Raw genomic sequence first — 6,461 nt, 5'->3', positions numbered from 1 at the left:
GTGTGTGTGTGTGTGTGTGTGTGTGTGTGTGTGTGTGTGTGTGTGTGTGTGTGTGTGTGTGTGTGTGTGTGTGTTATTGCTCTTGGAGAGTAGGACGACGTGGGTTGTTGCCCTGATTCTGTAAGTCATTTAGTGTGTTTTTTGGAGGTGAGATCATTCTTCACTGCTTACACTGAGCATGAAGAAACACTGAGAGGAGTGGAAGCACAGGCCAGGTCTGGAGGTACAGGGAAACAGAGACCTGCGTTTAGGCACACACACACACACCATACACACACACACACACACACCCCATTCACCATACAGAACAGGAAGAGTGAGAGAGGGAGGAATGGAGTGGAGAGAGAGATGGATGAGGAGAGCGAGAGGGGGAATGAGAGAGAGAAAAGGAGGGAGGTAGAGAGATGGATGATGGGAGGAAAATAACAGGGGGAGTGAGAGAGAGAGAGAGAGGTCCAAATAGAGCCATATGTAGGGAGGGTAACATGATAAAACCAGGTGCTTGATGAAAGGAGAAAGTCAAACATTTTTCGTCAGATTTGTTCTACCATTCCAGGGCTTTCTCAACCCTCTACTCCCTCTCATACCTCTGAAGTTCACTCTGAAGTTTACTCTGATACACTCTGATACACTGTACACCCACTCACTTCTCTCAACTTTCTTCCAACCCTGTGAACTATATGTTATCCTACCTCGTATCATCCATCCACCATTTTGCACCACCCTATCCTCACGTCGCCCACTCATAGAGAAGAACCCTGCAGGCACAGATCTAGGATCATCTTATCTTATCCTAGTCCCATTTGCTGCAATAATACAAAACTGACCATAGATCAGTGTCTGAGGCAACCCTACTCCTCTAGCACTTCAACCTTCCATCTTAGACTTCATACCATGTACCGTCAGTCTACCCTTTCCCCTCATACGTTTTAGAATAATACACATGCCTAACTTTCGGATCAAAACATGTTGATGTAAATGGGAGATTTGTCACGTGACTGTGAATCTCAAGTTACAACTCAGCCCACGTAGCTTAACCCAGGCTATCGAGCAATCCAGTCCTGCTCTGAAATGAAACACTATCCAGGCTGAGCTGAGTGGTTCTGGGATTTGAGCGGCTCCAGGTCCAATTAGGAGGGTCTGCAGCATCTGGACCCAGTTAGGTCTAGTAAGAACTTACACTGAACGCCAAACCTACACTACTATAGTCTAGAGTCACAACTTACACTGAACGCCAGAGCTACACGGATCAAATCAAATCAAATCAAATGTATTTATATAGCCCTTCTTACATCAGCTGATATCTCAAAGTGCTGTACAGAAACCAAGCCTAAAACCCCAAACAGCAAGCAATGCAGGTCTAGAAGCACGGTGGCTACGAAAAACTCCCTAGAAAGGCCAAAACCTAGGAAGAAACCTAGAGAGGAACCAGGCTATGAGGGGTGGCCAGTCCTCTTCTGGCTGTGCCGGGTGGAGATTATAACAGAACATGGCCAAGATGTTCAAATGTTCATAAATGACCAGCAGGGTCAAATAATAATAATCACAGTAGTTGTCGAGGGTGCAACAAGTCAGCACATCAGGAGTAAATGTCAGTTGGCTTTTCATAGCCGATCATTAAGAGTATCTCTACCGCTCCTGCTGTCTCTAGAGAGTTGAAAACAGCAGGTCTGGGACAGGTAGCACGTCCGGTGAACAGGTCAGGGTTCCATAGCCGCAGGCAGAACAGTTGAAACTGGAGCAGCAGCACGGCCAGGTGGACAGGGGACATCAAGGAGTCATCATGCCAGGTAGTCCTGAGGCATGGTCCTAGGGCTCAGGTTCTACGAGAGAGAGAAAGAAAGAGAGAAAGAGAGAATTAGAGAGAACATACTTAAATTCACACAGGACACCGGATAAGACAGGAGAAGAACTCCAAATATAACAGACTGACCCTAGCCCCCTGACACAGCGCCCACACCACTAGAGGGATAATTTCAACCACCAACTTACCATCCTGAGACAAGGCACTACTAGAGTCTAGAGTCACAACTTACACTGAACGCCAGATCTACACTACTATAGTCTATTCACAACTTACACTGAACGCCAGACCTACACTACTATAGTCTATTCACAACTTACACTGAACGCCAGACAGACACTACTAGAGTCCAGAGTCACAACTTACACTGAACGCCAGACCTACACAACTACAGTCTAGAGTCACAACTTACACTGAACGGCAGTCAAACACTACTATAGTCTAGAGTCACAACTTACACTGAACGCCAGACCTACACTACTATAGTCTATTCACAACTTACACTGAACGCCAGACAAACACTACTATAGTCTAGAGTCACAACTTACACTGAACGCCAGACCTACACTACTATAGTCTAGAGTCACAACTTCACCCCACTAGGAAAAGAGTTGACTTCAGTCACAACACAGCCCAAACCACAGCATCAGAGTCAGTCACAACACAGCCCAGACCACAGCATCAGAGTCAGTCACAACACAGCCCAGACCACAGCATCAGAGTCAGTCACAACACAGCCCAGACCACAGCATTAGAGTCAGTCACAACACAGCCCAGACCACAGCATTAGAGTCAGTCACAACACAGCCCAGACCACAGCATTAGAGTCAGTCACAACACAGCCCAGACCACAGCATCAGAGTCAGTCACAACACAGCCCAGACCACAGCATCAGAGTCAGTCACAACACAGCCCAGACCACAGCATCAGAGTCAGTCACAACACAGCCCAGACCACAGCATTAGTGTCAGTCACAACACAGCCCAGACCACAGCATCAGAGTCAGTCACAACACAGCCCAGACCACAGCATCAGAGTCAATCACAACACAGACCAGACCACAGCATCAGTCAGTCACAACACAGCCCAGACCACAGCATTAGAGTCAGTCACAACACAGCCCAGACCACAGCATCAGTCAGTCACAACACAGCCCAGACCACAGCATCAGAGTCAGTCACAACACAGACCAGACCACAGCATCAGTCAGTCACAACACAGACCAGACCACAGCATCAGTCAGTCACAACACAGCCCAGACCACAGCATTAGAGTCAGTCACAACACAGCCCAGACCACAGCATCAGAGTCAGTCACAACACAGCCCAGACCACATCATCAGTCAGTCACAACACAGACCAGACCACAGCATCAGAGTCAGTCACAACACAGCCCAGACCACAGCATTAGAGTCAGTCACAACACAGCCCAGACCACAGCATTAGAGTCAGTCACAACACAGCCCAGACCACAGCATCAGAGTCAGTCACAACACAGCCCAGACCACAGCATCAGTCAGTCACAACACAGCCCAGACCACAGCATTAGAGTCAGTCACAACACAGCCCAGACCACAGCATCAGTCAGTCACAACACAGCCCAGACCACAGCATCAGTCAGTCACAACACAGCCCAGACCACAGCATTAGTCAGTCACAACACAGCCCAGACCACAGCATCAGAGTCAGTCACAACACAGCCCAGACCACAGCATCAGTCAGTCACAACACAGCCCAGACCACAGCATCAGTCAGTCACAACACAGCCCAGACCACAGCATTAGAGTCAGTCACAACACAGCCCAGACCACAGCATCAGTCAGTCACAACACAGCCCAGACCACAGCATCAGTCAGTCACAACACAGCCCAGACCACAGCATTAGAGTCAGTCACAACACAGCCCAGACCACAGCATCAGAGTCAGAGGTAAATCCCTCCTGGATACAGTTCCTCCTACGTTGTAACTCACCCTGACCCCACCTGAGCATGGCTCCACAGGCTAATGGCTCAATCACACAGGAATGAGAACCAATGAAGCACATTACACGCTATATCCCTGGCTCAGACATACACAGACTCACACATGAACACAAGAACACACACGAAAACACACACATATACTACCGTTCAAAACTTTGGGGTCACTCAGAAATGTCCTTGTTTTTGTCCATTAAAATAACATCACATTGATCAGAAATACAGTGTAGACATTGTTAATGTTGTAATTGACTATTGTAGCTGAAAATGGGTGATTATTTAATGGAATATCTACATAGGTGTGCAGAGGCCCATTTTCAGCAACCATCACTCCTGTGTTCCAATGGCACAACACAGCTAATCCAAGTTTAGCATTTTAATTGATCAATTAGCCTTTTAAAATTATAAACTTGGATTAGCTAACACAACGTGCCATTGGAACTGTAAGGGAATTCTGCCCTATATTATACAAGAGACCACAGGAAACTTCTTAGGTCAGAGGTTAGTTTGTTAAATAAGGATTGCAAGCCAGATTGCAACCTGGAGTATATACTTACAGTAATTTGCAAGTAACACACTCAGTACAAAAGATGGTGTTTTCCCTTTTTATCTCCTACTGAGGATCACCCCGCCCAGGGTGATGTCCCTTAACTTTAATACCATATAAACTCATAATTAATAGTTGCTAATACAATGATGTTCCTGCTAGGCGGAGTTCAGCTTATTATTATTTGCAGTTAGTTTCCCATCCCTTCTTCCTCCTATTGCTATTATGTGCTAGCAGAAGTAAGACTGGAGCATAGAGCATAGAGCATAGACTGGAGCATAGAGCATAGACTGGAGCATCAACAGGAACTGAAAGTATAGTTCCAACACACAGACATCTGACTGTTGTACAGGAACTGAAAGTGTAGTTTCAACACACAGACATCTGACTGTTGTACAGTTGACCTCTTCATGCACTTACAAAGTGTCTACCACTGATGCTTAATCTCAAGATAAAGCAAAACATGAATCATTGTACTTTTGTAATTACAGGTGTTCCTATAATGTACAGATTTGATCAAATTCCTTTCAGAACACAGGAGGGTTGGGTGCTGATAATGGGCCTCTGCACACCTATGTAGATATTCCATAGAAAATCTGTCGTCTCCAGCAACAATAGTAATTTACAACATTAACAATGTCTACGCTGTATTTCTGATCAATTTTATGTTATTTTAATGGGCAACATTTTTTGCTTTTCTTTAAAAAAAACAAGGACATTTCTAAGTGACCCCAAACTTTTGAACGGTTGTGTACATGAAATTTAAGGCATACACACTTCTTAAAACATTGTTGGTTATGGGCTTGTAAGTAAGCGTTTCACTGTAAGGTCTACACTTGTTGTATTCGGCACATGTGACAAATAAATTTGATTAGTTTTTTTTACACACACATACACACAGCAGTGAGCCCCAGCACAGTCAGAGAGAGAGAAAGAACAGAACATTTTGAGTTACACAACATGCCTACCACTTTGAAGATGCAATTTTTTATTTATTGTGAAACAAACAAGAAATAAGACAAAAAAACTGAAAACTTGAGCGTGCATAACTCTTCACCCCCCCAGTCAATACTTTGTAGAGCCACCTTTTGCAGCAATTACACCTGCAAGTCTCTTGGGATATGTCTCTATAAGCTTGGCACATCTAGCCACTGGGATTTTTGCCAATTCTTCAAGGCAAAACTGCTCCAGCTCCTTCAAGTTGGATGGGTTCCGCTGGTGGACAGCAATCTTTAAGTCATACCACAGATTCTCAATTGGATTGAGGTCTGTGCTTTAACTAGGCCATTCCAAGACATTTAAATGTTTCCCCTTAAACCACTCGAGTGTTGCTTTAGCAGTGTGCTCAGGGTCATTGTCCTGATGGAAGGTGAACCTCTGTCCCAGTCTCAAATCTCTGGAAGACTGAAACAGGTTTCCCTCAAGAATTTTCCTGTATTTAGCGCCATCCAACATTCCTTCAATTCTGACCAGTTTCCCAGTCCCTGCAGATGAAAAACGTCCCCACAGCATGATGCTGCCACCACCATGCTTCACTGTGGGGATGGCGTTCTCGGGGTGATGAGAGGTGTTGGGTTTGCGCCAGACATAGCGTTTTCCTTGATGGCCAAAAAGCAACATTTTAGTCTCATCTGATCAGAGTACCTTCTTCCATATGTTTGGGGAGTCTCCCACATGCCTTTTGGCGAACACCAAATGTGTTTGCTTATTTTTTCTTTAAGCAATGTCTTTTTTCTGGCCACTCTTCTGTAAAGCCAAGCTCTGTGGAGTGTACGGCTTAAAGTGGTCATATGGACAGATACTCCAATCTCCACTGTGGCGCTTTACAGCTCCTTCAGGGTAATCTTTGGTTTATTTGTTGCCTCTGATTAATGCCCTCCTTGCCTGGTCCGTGAGTTTTGGTGGGCGGCCCTCTCTTGGCAGGTTTGTTGTGGTGCCATATTCTTTCCAATTTTTTTGTAATGGATTTAATGGTGCTCTGTGCGATGTTCAAAGTTTTGGATATTTTTTTTTTATAACCAAACCCTGATCTGTACTTCTCCACAACTTTGTCCCTGACCTGTTTGGAGAGCTCCTTTGTCTTCATGGTGCCACTTGCTTGGTGGTGCCCCTTGCTTAGTGGTGTTGCAGAC

Source organism: Salvelinus fontinalis, chromosome 7, assembly GCF_029448725.1.
Source record: "Salvelinus fontinalis isolate EN_2023a chromosome 7, ASM2944872v1, whole genome shotgun sequence".
Taxonomy (NCBI): Eukaryota; Metazoa; Chordata; class Actinopteri; order Salmoniformes; family Salmonidae; genus Salvelinus; species Salvelinus fontinalis.
This window is presented reverse-complemented; position numbering follows the sequence as displayed.